General features: G+C 39.9%; 1 long non-coding RNA gene across 1 annotated transcript in view; it reads right to left on the bottom strand.

Annotated features, from left to right (window-relative positions):
• Positions 1 to 24,141, bottom strand: part of LOC110343120 — a 39,895-nt gene that overhangs the window by 2,605 nt on the left and 13,149 nt on the right. Inside the window, exon 3 of the long non-coding RNA XR_002385316.2 lies at positions 3,197 to 3,261. This is a non-coding gene — a long non-coding RNA (uncharacterized LOC110343120). The remainder of the gene's footprint in view (positions 1 to 3,196; positions 3,262 to 24,141) is intronic.

The following is a 24,141-nucleotide window of genomic DNA, read 5'->3' as shown; positions in this document are numbered from 1 at the left end:
GCAAATACCTAGAGGAAGAGAAGCTGCAGAGAGTTCAGACTTGGAAGAAATGAGCTTCACCCTCTGTGGAAAATATGATTTTCTAAAAATATATGGAATGCCAGGCTAAAGTTAAATCCAAATAAAATGTAAGTTATCTTGAATCAATTTCTTTTATTTAAACACTATATGCCAACCTTTATCTATAAAGCAAAAATGTATAGAGTGTTCCATTTTTCCATATAATGAAGTTGAATTCCATTATGTCACCAAATGGGAGTGTGAGCTATTTCCATTCTTCTGAAAAGTGATCCGCAGCTGGTGACGAAGTGGGCTTTAAAGGTCTCAATAACATTTGCAGAAAGGTTGGTTATTTTACAGTTAAAGTAAACCTTTGAAATCCAAGCTTGCATTAATGTTTAAGAAAAACAGAATAGATGCCTATTAACAAAATATCCACACACATAGAACCACAGGATGTTATACCAGGCAAGAATAGAAAGTCTCCCAAAGCTAGTCTTATAAATGCTCAAGCCAAAGAAGGCTTGTGAATAGAATACTTGGAAGGCAGTCAGGTTTACAGGGAAAGGTCACGGTAACATTTTCCCACTTTCCCTTCTAAATGAATCCAACATGTTGCTCCATCTACATTTTAATGGCACACATTCAGGAAAAAAATTGTGTTACTTCTTTGAAAAAAACTTACAAAATATTTTGTTATGCAATTTTAGACTGTTTTATTTTCACCTACAGTTTTATAAATATGACCCATTCGTTGAAAAAATTAGTTGAAATAAGCTATGAAAGAATTATTAAACTGTTCACTTAGGGAATGTCAAAGTTCAATAGAACACACATCCATCCCCAAGTAATATACTATAACTTTAAGTAATTTTCTTGGGAAGTTATTCGTTTCAATTCTTTTCGTTTTTGGTGAAAGAGACTATGAATTTGGCATTACCTATAGACATCTACTTCATTACCAGTTGGTAATCACACTTTGGGTAGATAAGTACAGAGGGAACGTTTATGTGCCATCCAAACTGGGCTGACAGATGACCACAACTGGTAAAACATCCTTTTAGGATGTAGCCACTAGGAACCCGAATTCTTAGCTCCTGTTGACTGACTGACTGTACCTTCTTGCTGCATTGGAATGGGTGATTTGCCTATGTGGCCTTTTTCATCAAGGTCCTAGTCCTATTTTTAAGACCTTCTGGACTATTCAGGAAGTCCCATCTTCTAATACCAAACCCTTGGCAGGTAAGGATCACAGTGTATGTTTTGGGTGGGAGATGTAAAATTTAGATCAAAATAATTAAAAATCTCATAAAGCAGACTTAAAATTCCCTTTTCTAGACTCTCTTTCCAACCTGAGTCCAAAGGCAGAAAGGACTCCCAAGAAGTGACATTTCAGAAGTAGCTATAAAGACCGTGAAGATGTGATTCTATGAATTCTTCCTTGAACACCAATGGGCAGAACACTATGGATGACACTTGGCATAAGAAGCAAAAGGCCAAGCAACAGCTCCAGGTGCTTAATGGCCATCAGAAATTAATCAAGTGGAGGAGACTACCTCCCTGGATGGCCTGTCTCCTCTGCCTCAGTCTCCAAGATCCTCAGAAAGTATACACTTAGTAAAATTTGAATCCTACCACTCATGGTGAGCACACTGTAACCCCTGAACTGCCCTGGAATTACCTGTATATACTGCCTTGAAATTGAACATCTTTCTTTTTAATTTAAATTAGAAACAAGCTTGCTTCACTTGTCAATTCCAGCTCCCTCTCCCTCCCCTCCTCTCCTGCCCCTCCTACCAGGCCCCCCCAAACCTTACTCAATCCCTACTTCGTTCCCCAGGGAGGGTGAGGCCCTCCATGGGGGATCTCCAAAGTATGGCATTTCCCGTTCAGGGTTTAGGGCAAGGCCTAAGCCCTTCCCCAAGAGTTCAGGCTGAGAGAGCATCCCTCATTGTGGGATGGGCACCCAAAGTCCATTTGTATGCCAGGGATAAATCCTGATCTACTACCCAAGGCCCAATAGATTGCCTAGCCTCCTCACTGACACACACACATTCAGGGGGTCTGGAACAGTTCCATGCTGTCCTCCCAGTCATCAGTCTGGGGGTCCAAGAGCTCCCCCTTGTTCAGGTCAGCTGTTTCTGTGGGTTAAACAAGCCCAGTCTTGTCACCTTTGCTCATCATTCCTCCCTGTCTGTCACTGGATTCCAGGAGTTCAATTCAGTGTTTAACTGTGGGTGTCTGCCTCTGCTTCCATCAGTCACTAGATGAAGGTTCTGTTTCCCAGATTCTCTGGTAGTGGAATTGTATGCTGGCACTCCCCTGATACATGTCTAAAATCCATATATGAGTAAATACCATGTTTGTCTTTTTGTGTCTGGGTTACCTCACTCAGGATGGTTTCTTCTAGTGCCATCCATTTGCCTACAAATTTCAAGATTCCATTGGTTTTTTTTTTCCGCTGAATACTACTCACCACATTTTCTTTATCTATTCTTCAGTTGAGGGGCATCTAGGTTGCTTCCAGGTTCTATTACAAATAATGCTGCTATGAATATAGTGGAACAGATGTCTTTGTTGTATGAATGTGCATCTTTTGGGTATATGCCTAAGAGTGGAATGACTGGGTCTTGTAGTAGACTCATTTCCATTTTCCTGAGGAATCTCCATACTGATTTCCAAAGTTGGCACTTCCACCAGCAGTGAAGGAGCCTTACCCTTTCTCCACATCCTCTCCAGCATAAACTGGAAATTGAGCATCTTCTATACTTAGATTATTTCTCATTTCTTAATTCCCACTGTGATATTTTGTAATTTTTAAAGCATGTTAATGGCATTAATGGAATTCCACATTTTATTCATATGCTGAGGAAATGGATAAATCATTGGTCTCCTTTATTGACAAATTTAGATATTAACCTCAGGGTCCATGCTATAGAACTTCTTTTTCTTGTCTGTAGCCATTTCTCATCTCATCTAGGACACCATTTCCCTACCTTTCCTTCAATCACAGTGGTTCCTACAATTCAGTCTCCTCTCTTTATTTTTCCTTATTTTGGTGGCCTAGTGCTCAGTCCTTTAAGATTTACTGTACCCTTTCTTATGGATCATGTAGAAAAATCCATAGATAAATCTGAATGCTAAGCTTTTCAAATCAATTTACCATTCAAACACATCTCACTGTGTTCCTTCTTACCCCTCTTTGTTGTTGCAGTGGTCTCCTTACTCCTTTTCCAGATTTATCCAGTGGTGTAGTAGTCCCTGCTCAACAAAATATAAGAAATCACCTTAAAACACATATAAAATTAACACTATACTCAACTAGAAGCCAACAAATTCCTCCCCTGGAAGTCCCTATATGATCAACTCTTGTATGTATGTCCTACCCTGGACTTATCTTGCTCCCCTTAGGCTTGCTGGAGCACAAGCCATTGCTCAAACCTCTGATGTAGCAGCATTCTTTCCAGCTGGGCCAGCACTGAACTTTCTTCCCTTCTCCTTGGTCTCAGCCCAGAGGACAGCTTATGGAGTGAGTCCTTTTGGGCTCCTCCCTTCTGTCATCTATCATATACTACCCAGTCTGTGAAATGTCCCTCATTTTATTATGTGCTCCCCCTACTGGAGAGTCATGAGGTCAAGGGGAGAAATTGATGCCCTTTGTTCACTACCATCTCTTGGCCACTTACTCTCTGTTGAGTGAAAGAAAAAATTGCAAATATCCACCTATTACTATGACCATTTCTACACATATATAAAACACCTCAAAACTAAAGTTGTTTATCTTATTGTAAAGGGCATTTAAAGATATGGCTACAATACAATGAAGATATTGCCTTTAAAGAATTTTCCTAGGGTTAAAATATATCCAATCTATAAATGCATACCCCTAATATAAATTCATTTTAACAAAGGAAATGATTATTTTCCCCATACAAATAATATGCACGTAATAATAAACATATGATAATATGTTTTCCCCTTCCTCTGAAGTAGTAAATGTTTTAGTTGAACTATTGACTTTCTCCCAAAAACCACTCTGTAGTTCCCAGCCTCCTTTCTATTTTTGTGTGACCCATTTAACAAGGGCACTGAAAATCCTGTGTGTGTGTGTGTGTGTGTGTGTGTGTGTGTGTGTGTGTGTGTGTGCTAAAGTCTCTTTCCCACCCTCTGCTGGTGGAAGATGACCCATTGTCATAGCATAGACAGAAGGTTAAGAGCTCTACCAATCTTTTACCAAGGAACTCTTTGCTATTCTGGGTTGCTACAAGAAACAGAAATAAAATAACTATATCCCTATTATTAGTAGTATTATTATTATTTTGGTTTTTTGAGACAGGGTTTCTCTGTAGCTTTGGAGCCTCTCCTTGTACTCACTCTGTAGACCAGGCTGTCCTCAAACTCACAGAGATCCACCTGCCTTTGCCTCCTGAGTGCTGGGATTAAAGGCATGCACCACCACCCAACTGGCTTACATCTCTCTTTTTTAATCCAATTTTTAGAGCAGCTTTTCCTGTGCTTTGAAAAATGAACATTCTAATTATTATAGGGGTTAAAACTATAGCATTTATTTACAACCAAAAGATCGAAGTCTGTGTCAATGAAGAATTTGAAAAAACGGAACCTGTGTTTTAACTATTAACAATCACTTGGTGGGGCTATCTATATATGTTATTTTGTCTTCCTAATAACCTCCAACAGTGGCACATTTTGCAGGTAAAACTGACAGGGCTTGAGACATTTAGATTTTTCTAAAACAGTGAAGCCAATTCTGGAGTTCAGAGCTCAATTCTGTAAACACAGCCCAAAGCTTTCTTCCTCTCTGCTCTTTCGATTAGAAGTATGCCTTCTGTCTGGATGACTCAGAATTTAAAGTAGGAGCTGTTGGCTTACTTTTCTAAAACACATCTCTACCTCTTCTGCTTCAGATTGGAGTTCTGCAGAAGAAATGTGATTCAAAGTTCTCAGCAGTACATGGAATAACTATCAACGTGTGACTTAACCTGCAATTTGGCCATTGATTTCTAGAGTGAGACATTTAATCTGTCTGGACCTGGACCTGCTAGTCTGGTTGTCGCCATCCGCTAGAGGTAGTCTTGGAATCTGCTGAAGTAAGATACAGAAGCAACTGCATGAAGTGGGAACGGGTAACCCAAGACAGAATCACCATTTATTGGAGCAGTCTGGAGTCAAAAGAAAATCTAAATCTACAAGGCATATACTTTCCAGATTCACAAATTTCACAGATGTGGTTACAAATGGCATGGAAGATTCAACCTCATTTCCTGGCTAGAAAAAAAAGAAGGGAGTTTGCTCAAAAAGTATAGCAAGATGGCAACAAAAACTAAGCTTGCAATCATCAGACCTTTCAATGAATGTGTGCAAATGTCATACATTTACATGCATATGCATGTAATGTAGGTCATTCCTTGCACACATGCGTGTAGCAGTCACATGGGTTTAAATGGGTTCTAGCTGTTAATCGGTGGCAGATGTTTTGATCACTGAGACAACAGAGTGCTTATCCTGAACCTGTGTGCCTTTCCTATCATCAGGAACTCACCTTAGTCTGCTGAGAGTATAAATAAAGCACACATTATCTGGCTTTTTAGATGGCTGCCAACATCTTGATTTGACATCAGATTAAGGCTTATCACCTTAACATTAGGTTATGTATACAGAGAGGACTCTCAGGACTGGAGAAATGGTTCCGTAGTGGTGGGAACTTAAACTTACTTCTCTTCCAGAGAACTCCTGCCAGGTGGCTTATAGAAGCCTACAGCATCAGCTCCAGGGGATCTGATGATACCCTTTTCTGGCCTCTGCAATTCCTACATGGCATACTCTCTCTCTCTCTCTCTCTCTCTCTCTCTCTCTCTCTCTCTCTCTCTCTCTCTCTCTCTCTCTCTCTCTCTCTCTCTCCTCTCCTCTCCTCTCCCTGCTCTCCCTCTCACACATACAACCTCCCAAGACAAAATTTTCTTTCCAGGTCATAATTTCAAAAAGTGATTGACCTGGGTTTCTCTTTCCATCTTTTCACTTTCCCCTTCTCCCTTTACTTTCCCTCCAACTTCTAAAGCATTGTCAAATTAAGTTTTCTTCCCTTGTAAATCTCACCGCACAAAAGAAGTACGTTGGGAACCATCTAAGCACAGGCTGCTGGAGAAGAGTGGGTGCCCATGGCCTCTCCTACCAGGTCTATGACTGGATACTTTACTTCACCCTCCCAAACCGCTTTTATTTTTCATCTAAAACATTTGGAAAATCAAATTCACTGTTTCATCTCCAGCCAGTGCTGTCCCTATCATTCCACACTGGAACATTGGTAAAGTATTCATGATTCATGTAGCATATGGCTGTCAGAGGGAATCTGTAACAAATACCTCGTGTCTAATTTATGATGTGAACTATTGTATGTGTTACAAGTAATGAAAACCTGTTAGCAAGGGAAACCACAAAGATACCCTGAAGAGTAATAATGTGTACAAAACACCCTAAAGACTTCATTTTCTCTTTGGGAATTTTATCTGGCTTTTTATGAGTATAAAATTATAAATCATTCCATATGTTCTATTGGAAATACTGGAAAAAGAAAAAAAGACATAGGAATGTAGAAAATAGATTAAAATGTTTGAGGAAATTTTTGTGAGAGGTGTCTAAAATATATCTTAATATTTCAGGCTCAGTATATAAATTATGAGATTTTTCTTTGAGGTGTTTCATTTGGTAGTCTTTTGGTTGTGGGTTTTAGGTACATTGTAGCTGTTATTTGTCTGAATGGGTCCAACCCACAGCTAAGTACTGAGCAGAACTGGAATCCAGTTGCAGAGATGGAAGAGTGATGAGCAAAGACCAGGCTGGGGAAACCCACAGAAACAGCTGTCCTAAACAAGGGGAAGCTCTTGATCTCTAGTCTGACAACTATGAAACCAGTATAGGACTGAACCACGTCCTCTGAATCTGGTGTCAGAAGAACTGGGCAGTCTTTGGGGCCTCTTGTAGTGGAACAGTATTTATCCTTAGTGCACAAATGGACTTTGGGAGTCCATTCCCCATAGATGGATATTCTCTCAGCCTAGACACATGGGGTAGGGCCTTGGCCCTGCCCTAATTGATGTGACAGAGTTTTACGATCCCCCATGGAAGGCCTCACCCTCCCTGGGGAGCAGAAATGGGAATGAGTTGAGGTTTGGTGGGGAACATGGGAGAATGGGAGGGAGAGGGAACTGGGATAGATATGTAAAATATGATTGTTTCTAATTTAAATTAAGAAAATATAGAAAAAAAATTAGGGTATATTAGAGTGACCATCTTGAGATTGAATAAAACAGACAAAATATGGCATGGTCATCTAAAAAGAAATTTGTAAGTTAGTGTTTTATGCTATGTTTCACAGTGTGTTAATTCCACCTTAAAAATTATGTCTATAGTTTCTCAGTGCTCTGCCCCACAAAAAGACAGAGGAGGAAGTTACGGTGGTTCCCTTACATTTTTTTCACACAAGGAAAGCCACAGCGAGGAGCCCTAAAACTCAAAATCACCTTACATATACTAATTTCCATTGTCTTAAAATACTGAGTTAAAGCTACTGCCCATGTCTGAACACACAATGTCTTAAGTGTTACAGCTTGAATGGGAAGGTGTCCTGGCGGTTGGGAGCCAATAAATGCCACAAAGTCACACTGCACATCAAACGTCACACAAAAGATTTATTGGGAGGAGAAAAAAACAGGAGAGTGACTGCCTCTGCTTGGGTGAGAAACAGCAGAGAACTGAGCAGAAGGAAAGGCCAGGGTTCATATAGTTTTTCTCAGTGGGGGGGGGGAGATAGTGAGGTGGAGCTTTCCAGGGTAGGGATTTGTGGAATTTCAAGCCCAGTGGCTGGGTTTTTACTCTGTAGGGTAGAGGAAGTTAGCACAGTTAGAGCGTTCTATGGGTAGAATGGGGCAGTTGAAGGTCCTTAGGAGAGGGCCAGACCACCAGTGTCCTCCAGGGGCTAACAGTGACTATCCCCAGTTTCTCTCTCTCTCTCTCTCTCTCTCTCTCTCTCTCTCTCTCTCTCTCTCTCTCTCTCTCACACACACACACACACACCATTAAGTCTTTGAGAAAGTCTAGCTCTTTGTTAATTACCATGTGGATGAGGAGGGAATGAAAAGCAGTAAGTATTTCATATATAAATGTCCTCTTGGCAGGTGTTTTGCCTGTGTCTTGAAGTCTGCAGATTTCTGCAGGACAAAAAACTGACAGTCAGCTAATCAAGCCATACAACTATCTTGTAAGTCCTGTTTTCCAAAGCTTGGCCAAAGAAGTCGGTGATTTCTCAGCAACGTTCATCAAGTCAGTTATAGGACCTTGATGTAAAAGATTTACCTCTTCATCCCTAAGCAAACCCAGATGAATTACTCTCTTGCAAGACTTAATATATATGTAGCTATACTGTGAATGAAAACATTCTTTTCAAACTATTAGGCATACATTTGGTCTAGATAGATTTCACTAAAACACTGCAAGGCATGATGAGAATGACCTCAGTAAACATCTGCACATTGCATAGGAACTGTTTATTGTGAACCGTTTAACAAAATAATGGCATTCTGTAGCCAGAGATCTCATAATTCAGCACCTGTCTTGGAAGAAGAGGTCAATTTTTTTACTGCAGACAGCATGGTCTTAAGCCAATGGACACAGACATACAAAGTCCTAGTGACAGGGGTAAAGGAAGCTTTGTTTCTTTATAGAACTCATGTGACAGCTAAAGCTTCCAGATCCAAGCAGCTGCGGTATCCAGGAAAATGTGTTTGTAGCAAAGAAAATTTGAAGACTTCAGGACATTCCCAAAGATAAGCATGAAGATAGGATTTGTTTTACTAAGCATCACGAATGAGTCTCCCGAAGATGAAAACCCGGAGCTGACTTGACTCAAAGAAAAGGGTTTTGTTTTGTTTTTCAGTTGCTGAGAATTCTTTTGCACCTTTCCTTTAGATGATGAAAGGAAACTCCAGTTGTATGCAGTTGGTGATACTGGCTGGTCAAGACACAGCTTCACTTTTTTGTTATTGTTCCTGGTTACGGTCAAGCTGTGACTTCACCATAGTCTCTTAGACCTATCCTTCCTTGACCAAAAGATGCTCTCAACAACACTCTGAAATGAGTTCTTAGCTACCAACAAAACAAAGATATATTTTAAAATGCTGTACTTTTAGGCTGGGTGGTGGTGGCACACACCTTTAATCCCAGCACTTGGGAGGCAGAGGCAGAGGTCGATCTCTGTGAGTTTGAGACTTGCCTGGTCTACAGAGTGAGTGACAGGACAGGCTCCAAAGCTACACAGAGAAACCCTGTCTTGAAAAAAAACACTACTGTACATTTAAAGTTGAAAACAATTTTTTTTTAAAATGCACATGCCATTAAAGTTACAGTGGGAAACCATAAAAGGCATATATATATTCAGGTTCCTGGCTCTGTTGTGTAGATCTTTTCTCCAAATCGAAACCTTTTTTCTTAGAGGAGGGGGAGACTATAGAGATTTAGAAAGTAAAGGAAACACACATACAAGGCTCAGGAAGTGATAAAGTTTACAAGGCTCAGGAAAGTCCTGAAAGTTACAAGGTTTACAAGGCCCCCTCCTCGGGGTTAAACAGTGATGTTGCTGGGAAGAGGGGATTCTGGTGGGGTTGCCTGCCAGTTGGTAGGGAGCTCTGTGGATGCTGGTTTTGTGAGGCATCACTCAGGCTGGGATGTGCTTTTCAGTGAAACAGCTGTGGGTAACCTCTGACCCATACTCCCCCAAGTAGCCTCCTACCTATGCTTTCATATGTAATACCAATAAATTCAATAGTTTACTTAACTAGACTCGAATGACATCATTTCTTTGGTATGATGCTAGTACCTTATCTGGGGTAAATGAATATTTGTTCACTTCTAGCCCCCAAAAGTCAGAAAATAGATTCCTTTTTTCCATAATGGACTATATAGTATGTAAGCTGAGTCTTTACTATTTCTTCCTATTCCTCTTTTCAGTACTTTCTATTTCAGATTACATGCAAATAATGATACCCACAGTACAGATTTCATTTAATTCCTATAAACAGAAACAGATTATAGCAATTACAACTCCCTAACGTAACGACAACAATCATAAAAATTATAAACTAGCTTCTTTGGAGGTACCACAATAGTTTAGAGTGAACCATGATTCTGGTAAGGTGACTGATTATATAAACAATGAAAAAGTGTGTGTGTGTGTAATAAGAAAATAGCTTAAGGGAAAAATAAAATTGTGGCTGAGAGAGCCTAATTAAGAACCTCTGGGCACAACAGATCCCTAATGCTTCCATATTTGATATTTTAAAGGAAACCAGGCTTAGATTTTTCACTTTAACTAAATTCACCTTCATATCCAAGAGCATGGGCCTCACTCAATAAGTTATGGGGAAAACAACAATTCTTTTATTTCAGCTAGTCTTCCATGTTACAGGAAATGCTTCTGTCTCCACAACTAAACCACACTGATAACTGTCTCTTCCCAAAACACTTCTGTGCATCAATTATTGGTAATCATCATGAAGACTACATGATTTGCAAATTCACAAAGGTCACTGGATCAGGATCATATCACTAAAAGCGTGAAATTATGCACAACGATACTTATCTCGGCCAGCCTTGTGACTGCATACCCCTTGCATTTTCTACCAACTAAGTCTGTACTCACTGTAGCAGCCAATGAGAGCAATCAAGTCTATCTCAACATACCTGTACATGTGTAGGTCATTAAACAGCACCTGTCACAAAGCACTCTTATTATTAAGTGAAATTTGCTCTGATGTTTCCCACTGAATTTTAATCATCTATTACATTGTCCTAATGTTCTGTGTTTATTTCATCAACTGGTAAAAAGCTGTAGACTACAGATCAGGTAACAGCAATCTAATCTCCACCAGATTAAAGACCTTCTAATTCAAATGTATTTCTAGATTTTTTTCTTTTGAAGATGAGTTCACTGATTTTATGTTCCTGGAGAATACAATAAATATCTATATATTCAAATTTAAAAATTGTTTTAAATAATAAAACTATAATAAAAAAGAAAAAACCCAACATTCTCCACAGGAACATTTGCTATGCAGAACATGTTACTTTTACATAATCAAACTCAATGAAGTTCTTGGTATCACTTGCTTCCGATCTTCACAGCAGCTGTGCTGTGTACAGAGGCACCTCAAGCAAGAAATCACTAGACAGCCACTCTCCGTGGAGAGGAAAAACAGGTTATTAAAAACTGCAGAGGTGCCTCAGATAATAGAGGATAGCAGTCATGGCAAAAGCTTGTTAGCCTTGTATGGGTATACAGTAGGGGGAGGCTGAGCCAAAGCTGCCACAGCCAGGTGGTCAGCTTGGGGAGCTTCAGACAGAAGATGTGCTGACAGTTGCAGTTAGCGGTGTTAAGCCAGCTGTTAAGGGCTTCTGAAAAACTCCTCAGATTTCTGTTCCTAGCAAACTCTAGCTCAGGTGGGAGTTCAACCAAGCAAAAGCCAACTCCGGGCGGGGGGGGGGGGCAGTCATTGCCATCAGCACTGTCATCATTTGGGACCGCACGATTACCTAACACCACGTTGCATGTTTTCATTTTATACTTGAGAAAAACTAGGCTCAAACCTGATCTGAGTGAGGTTCCTCTACCAGAGACACCTCTCATGCCTGTTTCCTTGGCTTCCCTGGCTCAAACCTTTCTTCACACACTAGTTGTATGGAAATTCACAAAATCAATCTTCCAAACACCCTCGTAAAAATTAGGGTGATTTGAGATTGTTGTTAAAAATCCTAATAGGCACACTGATGAAATATACATAAAGGATACAAATCTCTACCAAGACTTTAAAAATCTTCAAGCTGGAGTCCCGGATGCAAGGACCATATATATGATCAAGGAGCACAGGGAAAAATGGGTATGCAGGGAAATTCAAATTTTCAGAAACTTTGGGCTGTGGCACATAGTGGGAGGTTTGGTGTTTGGCCCCAGCCTTAGAAAACACACAAAGCTCTTCAAAAAGAGGGGCAAAACTTACTCAAGTTGATGGAAGGGGCTGGAGAAAAAGTAGGGGACCTGGGAAATACCCCAAGTGGGGTTCATACCAGTTCATACCAGTGAGCAAAGCAAAAAGAAAACTCTGGAAAACAAATTTGGAATTCAAGGATCAATTGCATGCCTGGCCATATCAGGTACAATCCACATCTATTTAAAGCAGATCAAATTCACACTGGACTCACTATTGTCTTTCAGTTTAAAAGGTTTTTTCTTTCCTTATTTTTACGATTTCATCTGGAGTAGATTTTTTACTGAATCTTCTGTTAATCACAGTCCCCCCCAAACACAATCAAACAAATAACACCTACATTCAAATGTTTGAACTTGAATGACTATACCAAGTTGCTACAAAGTATGGACACGTAAGTAAATCTCTTATGATATATGATGATGTATGTATATCTGAAGATGCACTGATACACTTACCTTATGTTAAGATGTTCAGATTTATTCCACTTATTTTTTTACAGATCTATAGCATAGAATTTATGGTTTGATAGCAGCACACAGACATCATCTAAAGAATACACTCACTTATTACTCAAAGACTCTTCTAATTAGAAGTTGTAAGAAGAATGCAAACAGCCTTTTGACTCAGAATAAGTTCTCAAGTTAACTCTAAAGAAAGCATGCCATCACTCAGCATACCATGCTTCCTGGTTAAATAGAAAATGAGTTAAATGTCTCTCTTCCCTTCTCTCTTGTCCGCACTCTCGCTTCCCAGCCCAATCAGTCTGTTTTCACAAATTAGAACATAAATTAAATATTTTATAAAGCCCGATTATTCTTAAACTTTTTCTATTTACTAGTATAAAATTATCCTTGACTATCATTCCTTTCCACGAGCATATTCCAATAAACACACATTTTGGTTTGCCAGCCATAACTTCATGCCACTCCTTTACGAAAATATAAACAAACAAAAGCAATACAATTATGGATGCAACTAGCAATGTGATTTATAAAGTAAGCATCTAGGTTCAGGCATTTGAAGCCAAGCATTAATTTCTCAGTAAGGTCAAATGCCACTTCCCTACACCTTGCAATGAACATTTCAAATGAAAATAAATACCAAGAGAAGCATGTAATTATGTGTAATTCCACTTTTCCTTATTCTAGCAAGTCAAATAACAATAGGGGATCCTCCAACACAGAAACATTCACAACGCAGTTTGTTAAATGGGATTCTCTGTTCTTTCTGCCCGAGTTTATTCCACGGTCTTCTTAGCTTTGCTGCCCTCCTCTGGAATACTCGTATCACCTGGTTTTCTTTTCTAAATGATGTGAACTTCATACTTGACTACTGGTTTTTATCAATCTTTTTATTGTAGATTGAAGGGGACTCAGGAATAAGTATCACCTATCCTTGGGCTCTATTCCATGACAACTATCATGGGCTATTTTATATGGCATTGCTCTCTGGTGAACATTCTAGGAAACCATTCTTCAGAGTAGTCCTGTAAAAAAATAGGACTTGACTTTTTTTTTTAATTTTAAATTTAGATTAGAAACAAGGTTGCTTCACATGTCAGTTACAGGTCCCTCTCCTTTTCCCTCCCCTCCTCCTGTGCCCTCCCCCTACTCCCCCAATACTCCCTCATTTTGCCAGGGAGAGTGAGGGCCTCCATGGGGGTGTCCACAGTCTATCATTTCATCCAGGGTAGGGCCCAGACCCTCCCCCAAGAGTTCAGGCTGAAAGTGCATCTCACATTGTTGTATGGGGGTCCAAAGTCCATGAGTAGACTTGGGATGAATACTGATCTACTACCCAAGGCTCAATAGACTACCTAGGCCTCCTCACTGACAACCCCAGTCAGGGGGTCTTGATCAGTCCGATGTTGGATTCCCAGGCATCAGCCTGGGATTCAAGAGTTAACCCTTGTCAGGTCAGCTGTTTCTGGGGGTTAAATCAGCCCAGTCTTAATCCCTTTGTTCATCAGTCCTCCCTCTCTATTACTGGCTTTCTTGAGTTCAGCTCAGTGCTTAGCCGTGGGAGTCTGCCTCTTCTTCCATCAGCCACTGAGAGAAGGTTCTGTTTCCCAGACTCTCTGGCCATGGGATTGTAGGCTGGCACTCCCCAGATCTATGTCTAAAATCCATATATGAGAGAATAAATGCCATATTTCTCTTTTGGTGACTGAGATACCTCACTCAGGATGGTTTCTTCTAGTGTCATCCATTTACCTGCAATTCTCAGGATTCCATTGTTTTTTTCTGCTGAATAGTACTCCAATGTGTAAATGTACCACATTTTCTCTATCCACTCTTCGGTTGAGGGACATCTAGGTTGCTTCCAGGTTCTGGCTATTACAAATAGTGCTGCTATGAACATAGTGGAACAGACATCCTTGTTGTATGAATGGGCATCTTCTGGATATATGCCTAAGAGTGGAGTTGCTGAGTCTTGTGGTAGGTTTATTCCCATTTTTCTGAGGAATCACCATACTGATTTCCAAAGTGGCTGAACAAGTTGGCACTCCCACCAGCAATGGAGGAGTGTCCCCCTTTCACCACATCCTCTCCAGCATAAATTGTCATTGGTGTTTTTGATTTTAGCCATTCTGACAGGAGTGAGATGGTATCTCAGAGTTGTTTTGATTTGCATTTCCTGGATGGCTACGGATGTTGAGCACTTTCTCAAGTGCCTCTCAGCCATTTTAGACTCCTCTATTGAAAAGTCTCTATTTAGTTCTGCAGCCCACTTTGTAATTGGATCCTTTGGTGTTTTGGAGACTTGCTTCTTGAGTTCTTTGTAAATTTTGGAGATCAACCCTCTGTCAGATGTGGGATTAGTGAATATTTTTTCACATTCTGTGGGCTGCCTTTTTGTCTTGCTGACTGTGTCCTTTGCCTTACAGAAGCTTCTCAGTTTCAGGAGGTCCCCTTTATTAATTGTTGATCTCACTATCTGTGCTACTGGTGTTATGTTCAGGAAGCTGTCTCCTGTACCAATTCGTTCAAGGGTACCACCCACTTTCTCTTCTAACAGGTTCAGTGTGGCTGGATTTATGTTGAGGCCTTTGATCCATTTGGACTTAAGTTTTGTGCATGGCGATAAACACGGATCGATCCGCATTCTTCTACATGCCAGTCTCCAATTATGCCAGCACCATTTGTTGAAGATGCTTTCTTTATTCCATTGTATATTTTTAGCTTCTTTCTCAAAGATCAGATGTTCGTTCGTGTGTGGGTTAATACCCGGGTTTTCAATTTGATTCCATTGGTTTACCTGTCTATTTTTGTGCCAATACCAAGCTGTTTTCAGGACTATAGCTCTGTAACAGAGCTTGAGGTCAGGGATGGTGATGCCTCCGGATGTTGCCTTGTTGAGCAGGGATGTTTTGGCTATCCTGGGTCTTTTGATTTTCCATACAAAATTGATTATTGTTCTTTCAAGGTCTGTGAAGAATTGTGCTGGGATTTTAATGGGGATTGCATTGAATCTGTAGATTGCTTTTGGCAGGATTGCCATTTTTACTACATTGATCCTACCTATCCAAGAGCATGGGAGATCTTTCCATTTTCTGAGGGCTTCTTTAATTTCTTTCTTTAAAGATTCAAAGTTCTTACGATACAGGTCTTTCACTTGTTTGGTTAGCGTTATCCCAAGGTATTTTATGTTGTTTGTGGCAATTGTAAAGGGTAATGTTTCTCTGATTTCTCTTTCAGCCCTTTTATCATCTGTATATAGTAGGGCTACTGATTTTCTTGAGTTGATCTTGTAGCCTGTCACTTTGCTGAAGGTGTTAATCAGCTGTAAGAGTTCCCTGGTAGAGTTCTTTGGGTCATTGATGTAAACTATCATATTGTCTGCAAACAGTGAAAGTTTGACCTCTTCCTTCCCAATTTGTATCCCCTTGATCCCCCTTTGTTTTCGTATGGCAATAGCTAGAACTTCAAGTACCATGTTGAAAAGGAATGGAGAGAGTGGACAGCCTTGTTTTGTTCCTGATTTTAGAGGAATTGCGTTGAGTTTCTGTCCATTTAGTTTGATGTTGGCTGTTGGTTTACTGTATATAGCTTTTATTATGTTTAATATGTCCCTGTTATCCCAGATCTCTCCAAGATCTTTATCATGAAGGGGTGTTGGATTTTGTCAAAGGCTTTTTCAGCATCTAGTGGGATGATCATGTGATTTTGTTTTTCAGCTTGTTTATATGGTGGATTACGTTGATGGATTTTCGTATGTTGAACCATCCCTGAATCCCTGGAATGAACCCTACTTGATCGTGGTGAATGATTGTTTTGATGTGTTCTTGCATCCGATTTGCCAGTATTTTATTGAGTATTTTTTCATCAATGTTCATGAGGGGATATTGGTCTGAAGTTCTCTTTCTTAATTGTGTCTTTGTGTGGCTTGGGGATCAAGGTTATTGAAGCCTCATAGAAAGAGTTTGGCAAAGACCCTTCTGCTTCTATTGTGTGGAACACTTTAAGAAGAATTGGTATAAGCTGTTCTTTGAATTTCTGGTAGAATTCTGCACTGAGGCCATCTGGACCTGGACTTTTTTTGGTTGGGAGACTTTTAATGACAGGTTCTATTTCCATGGGTGTTATAGGTCTTTTTAAATTGCTTATCTGTTCTTGATTTAGTTTTGGCAAGTGATAGCTGTCCAGGAAGTCATCCATTTCCTTTAAATTTTCGAATTTTGTAGAGTACAGGTTTTCAAAGTATGACCTAATGATTCTCTGGATTTCCTCAGAGTCTGTTGTTATGTCCCCCTTTTCATTTCTGATTTTGTTAATTTGCATGTTCACTCTCTGCTGTTTGGTAAGTTTGGACAAAGTTTTGTCTATCTTGTTGATTTTCTCAAAGAACCAACTCTTCGTTGCATTGGTTCTTTGTATTGTTTTCCTGGTTTCTACTTTATTGATTTCAGCCCTCAATTTGATTATTTCCTGGCGTCTACTCCTCCTGGGGGAGTTTGCTTCTTTGTGTTCTAGAGCTTTCAGCTGTGATGTTAATTCTCTGGTATAACTGTTCTCCTGTTTCTTCATGTGAGCACTTAGTGCTTTGAACTTCCCTTGTAGCACTGCTTTCAAAGTGTCCCATAGGTTTGCGTATGTTGTGTCTTTATTCTCATTGAATTCGAGGAAGTCTTTAATTTCTTTTTTTATTTCCTCTTTGACCCAGGGATGGTGCAGTTGAGCATTATTCAATTTCCATGAGTTTGTAGGTTTTCTGCAATTTGTGTTGTTGTTGAATTCTAATTTTAAAGCATGGTGGTCTGATAAGATGCGTGGAGTTATTCCAATTTTTTTGAAGCTGCTGAGATTGGATATGTTGCCAAGTATGTGGTTGATTTTTGAGAAGGTTCCATGTGGTGGTGAAAAGAAGGTATACTCTTTTTTATGTGGATGAAATATTCTATAGATGTCTGTTAATCCCAGTAGGGTCATTACTTCTATTAGACCCTTTGCTTCTTTGTTGAGTTTCTGTGTGTTATTCCTGTCTAGTGGTGAGAGTGGTGTGTTGAAATCTCCCAATATAGCTGTGTGGGGCTTTAGATGAGATTTAAGTTCTAATAATGTTTCTATAACGAATGTGAATGCCTTTGTATTTGGGGCATAGATGTTCAGGATAGACACTTCATCTTAGTGGGTTTCACCTGTGATGAGTATGTAATGACCTCCTTCATCTCTTTAGTTTGATTTTATTTTAAAGTCTAGATTGTTAGATATTAGGATTGCTACCCCTGCTTGTTTCTTGGGTCCATTTGATTGGAAAATCTTTTCCCAACCTTTAACTCTCAGGTAATGCCTGTCTTTGAGGGTGAGGTGTGTTTCTTGTATGCAGCAGAAGGAAGGGTTCTGTCTTCGAATCCATTCTGCTAGTCTGTGTATTTTTATGGGTGGGTTAAGGCCATTAATATTGAGTGATATTAATGATCATTGATTGCTCATCCTTCTTCAATTTGCGATGGTTGTTGTTGGTGGAATTATGTGTGGAATTTCACCCCTTTGTTCTTTTGGCTGTTGGTAGAGAGGGATTCTCTAATGCTTATGTTTTTCTGGTTGTAGTTAGCTTCCTTGGGTTGGAGTTTTCATTCCAAAATTTTCTGTAGGGCTGGGCTAGTGGACACATATTGCTTGAATCTAGTTTTGTCATGGAATATCTTGTTTTCTCCGTCTATAGTGATTGAGAGCTTTGCCGGGTATAGTAGTCTGGGCTGGCATCCATGGTCTCTTAGTGTAGGTAGAATATCTATCCAGGACCTTCTGGCTTTCAGAGTTTCCATGGAGAAATCAGGTGTAATTCTGATAGGTCTGCCTTTATATGTTACTTGACCTTTTTCCTTAGCTGCTCTTAATATTCTTTCTTTATTCTGTATGTTTGGGGTCTTGATTATTATGTGGTGAGGGGATTTTTTTTTGTGGTCCACTCTATTTGGTGTTCTGTAGGCTTCTTGTACCTTCATTGGCATGTCTTTCTTAAGGTTGGGAAAGTTTTCTTCTATGATTTTGTTGAATATGCCTTCTGCCCCTTTGAGGTGGTTTTCTTCTCCTTCTTCTATACCTATTATTCTTAGGTTTGGTCTTTTCATGGTGTCCCATATTTCCTGGATGTTTTGTGTTAAGGATTTGTTGGATTTAAGGTTTTCCTTGGTTGATAAATCCATTTCGCCTAGTGTATCTTCAACACTTGAGATTCTCTCTTCCATCTCTTCTATTCTGTTGGTAATGCTTGTATTGGTAGTGCCTGACTGTTTGTCCACCTTTTCTATTTTCTGCCTTTCTTCAGATTGTGGTTTTTTTAATGTCTCTGTTTCAGTTTTCAACCCTTGCAGTGTTTGCATTGCTTCTTGCAATTTTCTGTTTATCTTTTTGTCCGTTTGTTGCCTTTTATGAATTTTTTGGTTTGTTCTTTCTTCCATTTCTTGCATTTTTTGGTTTGCTTTTTGTTCCAGTTCTCGCATTTTGTGCTTTGTTTCTTCTTCCATTTCCTGCCTTTTTTGGTATGTTTCTTCTTCCATTTTTTTCATTTTTTGCTTTGTTTTTTCTACCATTTCTTGTATTTTTTGCTTTGTTTCTTCTTCCATTTCCTGCCTTTTTTGGTATGTTTCTTCTTCCATTTTTTTCATTTTTTGCTTTGTTTTTTCTTCCATTTCTTGCATTTTTTGCTTCATTTCTTCTTCCATTTCCTGCCTTTTTTGGTTTGTTTTTTCTTCCAATTCTTGCATTTTTTGGTTTGTTTTTTCTTCCATTTCTTGCATTTTTTGGTTTGATTTTTCTTCCATTTCTTTGAGGGATTTTCCTATATCCTCTTTTAGGGCCTCTATTATTTTCATGAAAGTGCTTTTAAGGTCATTCTCTTCTGCTTCGTTCGCATTGGAATGTTGGGGTCTTGCTGGTGTGGAGTCTCTAGAATCTGGCGGTGTCTTATTTGTTTTTCTGTTGCTGACTGTGTTTTTGTATTGTCTCTTTCCCATCTCTTCTTCTAGTGGGTGCAGAAAGAGCCCCTTACTGGTCTGGGGACCAGAGTTCCCTTTTGGTGGGTGCTAGCAAGTCCAATAATCTGGTGGTTCTTCTATTCCTTGTCCAAATGCTGGTCCCGTGGGTGGAGAAAAAGAACAGGAATCTGGGGCGCTTAGCCTCCTACCTGGTCCCCTGGACCCTATGCTGTGTCCTGTTGTAGGAACAGCTACTCCCCTGGTCTCCCTGCCTCCTCTGGTTTCCTGGTCTCCTTGGTGGGAGAGAAGATCTGGAGTCTGTGGTGCTTGGCTCCCATTGGGATTGGGAGCTCTGTGCAGTTCCCAGGCGATCTGCAGGCACTGGAACACAGGCCGGGAAGCCGGCCTGTTTACCTGATGCTGCTGGAGGAACAGCTGCTTCCCTGGACTCCCAGCCTCCTCTCGTTTCCTGGTCTCGTTGGTGGGGGAGAAGATCTGGAGTCTGGGGTGCTTGGCTCCCGCCGGGATTGGGAGCTCTGTGCAGTTCCTAGGCAATCTGCAGGCACTGGAACACAGGCCGGGAAGCCGGCCCGTTGACCTGATGCTGCCGGAGGAACAGCTGCTTCCCTGGACTCCCCCCATTTCCTTTAAATTTTCAAATTTTGAGGAGTACAGGTTTTCAAAGTATGACCTGAAGATTCTCTGAATTTCCTCAGGGTCCGTTGTTATGTCCCCCTTTTCATTTCTGACTTTGTTAATTTGCATGTTCACTCTCTGCTGTTTGGTAAGTTTGGGCAAAGGTTTGTCTATCTTGTTGATTTTCTCAAAGAACCAACTCTTTGTTGCATTGATTCTTTGTATTGTTTTCCTAGTTTCCACATCATTGATTTCAGCCCTCAATTTGATTATTTCCTGGCATTTATTCCTCCTGGGGGAGTTTGCTTCTTTTTGTTGTAGAGTTTTCAGTTGTGTTATTTCTCTAATGGGACTATTCTCTAGTTCCTTCATGTAGGCATGTAGTGCTATGAGCTTTCCTCTTAGCACTGCTTTCAAAGTGTCCCATAGGTTTGGGTATGTTGTGTCTTCATTCTCATTGAATTCTAGGAAGTGTTTAATTTCTTTTTTTATTTATTTTTTGACCCAGAAATGGTGCAGTTGTGCATTATTCAATTTCTACCAGTTTGTAGGTTTCCTGCAATTTGTGTTGTTGTTGAATTCTAATTTTAAAGCATGGTGGTCTGATAAGATGCGTGGAGTTATTCCAATTTTTTTGAAGCTGCTGAGATTGGATATGTTGCCAAGTATGTGGTTGATTTTTGAGAAGGTTCCATGTGGTGGTGAAAAGAAGGTATACTGTTTTTTATGTGGATGAAATATTCTATAGATGTCTGTTAATCCCAGTAGGGTCATTACTTCTATTAGACCCTTTGCTTCTTTGTTGAGTTTCTGTCTGTTATTCCTGTCTAGTGGTGAGAGTGGTGTGTTGAAATCTCCCAATATAGCTGTGTGGGGCTTTATATGTGATTTAAGTTTTTAGTAATGTTTCTTTTACCAATGTGGATGCCATTGTATTTGGGGCATAGATGTTCAGGATAGAGACTTCATCTTGGTGGATTTCGCCTGTGATGAGTATGTAATGACCTCCTTCATCTGGTTTGATTGATTTTATTTTAAAGTCTAATTTGTTAAATATTAGGATTGCTACCCCTGCTTGTTTCTTGGGCCCATTTGATTGGAAAATGTTTTCCCAACCTTTAACTCTCAGGTAATGTCTGTCTTTGAGGGTGAGGTGTGTTTCTTGTATGCACCAGAAGGATGGGTTCTGTCTTCAAATCCATTCTGCTAGCCTGTGTCTTTTTATGGGTGAGTTAAGTCCATTAATGTTGAGTGATATTAATGACCATTGATTGCTCATTCTTCCTTGATTGGGAATGGTTGCTGTTCGTGGATTTATGTGTGGAATTTCACCCCTTTGTTCTTTTGGCTGTTGGTAGATAGGGATTCTCTAATGCCTATGTTTTTCTGGTTGTAGTTAACTTCCTTGGGTTTGATTTTTCCTTTCAAAACTTTCTGTAGGGCTGGGTTAGTGGATATGTATTGCTTGAATCTAGTTTTGTCGTGGAGTATCTTGTTTTCTCCATCTATAGTGATTTTAATTGGATCCTTTGGTGTTTTGGAGACTTGCTTCTTGTGTTCATTGTAAATTTTGGAGATCAGCCCTCTGTCAGATGTGGGGTTAGTGAATATTTTTTCCCATTCTGTGGGCTGCCTTTTTGTCTTTGCCAGGTATAGTAATCTGGGCTGGCATCCACGGTCTCTTAGTGTTGGTAGAATATCTATCCAGGACCTTCTGGCTTTCAGAGTTTCCATGGAGAAATCAGGTGTAATTCTGATAGGTCTGCCTTTATATGTTACTTGACCTTTTTCCTTAGCTGCTCCTAATATTCTTTCTTTATTCTGTATATTTGGGGTCTTGATTATTATGTGGCGAGGGGACTTTTTGTGATCCACTCTATTTGGTGTTCTGTAAGCTTCTTGTACCTTCATTGGCATGTCTTTCTTAAGGTTGGGAAAGTTTTATTCTATAATTTTGTTGAATATGTTTTCTACACCTTTGAGGTGGTTTTCTTCTCCTTCTTCTATACCTATTATTCTTAGGTTTGGTCTTTTCATGGCGTCCCATATTTCCTGGATGTTTTGTGTTAAGGATTTGTTGGACTTAAGGTTTTCTTTGGTTGATGAATCCATTTCTCCTAGTGTATCTTCAACACCTAAGATTCTCTTTTCCATCTCTTGTATTCTGTTGGTAATGCTTGTATCGGTAGTACCTGACCGTTTGCCCAGTTTTTCTATTTCCTGCCTGTTCTTCAGTTGTGTTTTTTTATTGTCTCTATTTCAGTTTTCAAGCCTTGCATTGTTTCTTGGAATTTTCAGTTTATCTTTTCATCCATTTGTTGCCTTTTATGAATTTTTTGGTTTGTTCTTTCTTCCATTTCTTTGCATTTTTTGGTTTGCTTTTTCTTCCATTTCTTGCATTTTTTGTTTGGCTTTTTCTTCCATTTCTTGCATTTTTTGGTTGGCTTTTTCTTCCATTTCTTGCATTTTTGGTTGGCTTTTTCTTCCACTTCTTGCATTTTTTGGTTGGCTTTTTCTTCCATTTCTTTGAGGGATTTTCCTATATCCTCTTTTAGGGCCTCTATCATTTTCATGAAAGTGGTTTTAAAGTCATTCTCTTCTGCTTCATTTGCATTGGAATGTTGGAGTCTTGCTGGTGTGGAGTCTCTAGAATCTGGTGGTGTCATATTTGTTTTTCTATTGCTGAGTATGTTTTTGTATTGTCTCTTTCCCCTCACTTCTTCTAGTGGGTGCAGAAAGAGCCCCTTACTGGTCTGGTGGTTAGGGGACAAGAGTTCCCTTTTGGTGGGTGCTAGCAAGTCCAACAATCTGGTAGTTCTTCTATTCCTTGTTCTCTTTCTGGTCCCATGGGTGGAGAAGAAGACCAGGAATCTGGGGTGCTTAGCCTCCCACATGGTCCCCTGGACCCTTTGCAGGATCCTGTTGTACCTGATCCAGCCAGAACAGCTGCTCCCCTGGTCTCCCTGGCTCCTCTGGTTTCCTGGTCTCATTGTTGGGAGAGAAAACCTTGAATCTAGGGTACTTGGCTCCCACCAGGATTGGAAGCTCTGTGCAATTCCCGGGCAGTGCCCAGACACTGGAACACAGGCCCCTATGCAGGGCCTGTTGTACCGGGTCCTGCTGGAACAGCTGGTCAGAACTTGATGTTTTAATCCTGTTGCTAAGAATCATCTCACCTCCTCATATTTTATCTAATATTCATCTTCTCCTAGTACTACCTTGTTTTATAATTACAATATGGGTATTGATCAAAATATTGAATATGATCAATAGCTTCAAAGATTTTGCAAACATCTTCTATTAATGTGGATTTTATATTTATTTTGACATATTCTTTATTGTCTGTCCAAATCTCTACCTTATACAATAAGATAGTACATCTATGGCACTTACATTAGGAAAAAAGTAAATGTTGGCTTCACACTCCATACAAAAATTATGACATAGAAATATTATTACCCTATAAATTCTCCATGTATACTAATTTCCATGATGCAGTATCCTCTTCAATGCTGATGGGGTAAGTCCTGTGTATATGTCAATAAAGCACTGTTGGCCAATAGGGAAGCAAGATAGGTGGGACTAGGAGTCCAGGAGGACTCTGGGTAGGAGAAACACAGGGAGTCAAGATGTAACCACCATAGGGATAAGAAGCTCAGAAACTTATCTGGTAAGAGAAATACTTAGATTAACAATTATGGGATAAATACTTACGTCAGAGCTAGCCAGTAAGAGGCAAGCAAGGCCAACAGCTTCATAATTAATACAGCGTCTTGTGTGTTATTTTGGGACTACAATGTGGCAGAGCCGAGGAGACTGGCAGGGGTAAACCAAAGCTGCTGGCAAGGAAAAGGCTTCATTCTATAAATGGTTGTCAGGAGCAGGATTGAATTCCACGTAGAATGACAAAAGCTTTAAAGGAATTTTAGAAACAAAAGAACAGAGAAAAGCATGGGTTCTTGGTGGCAGCATTTTCTCAGGTGGGCTCTGTTTTGCTAGAGACAAGCAGAGATTCTCGTGGCTTACTTA

Source organism: Mesocricetus auratus, unplaced genomic scaffold (genome assembly GCF_017639785.1).
Source record: "Mesocricetus auratus isolate SY011 unplaced genomic scaffold, BCM_Maur_2.0 Super-Scaffold_100014, whole genome shotgun sequence".
NCBI lineage: Eukaryota > Metazoa > Chordata > Mammalia > Rodentia > Cricetidae > Mesocricetus > Mesocricetus auratus.
The sequence above is the reverse complement of the archived record's forward strand: the minus strand, read 5'-3'. Positions and strand labels throughout refer to the sequence as shown.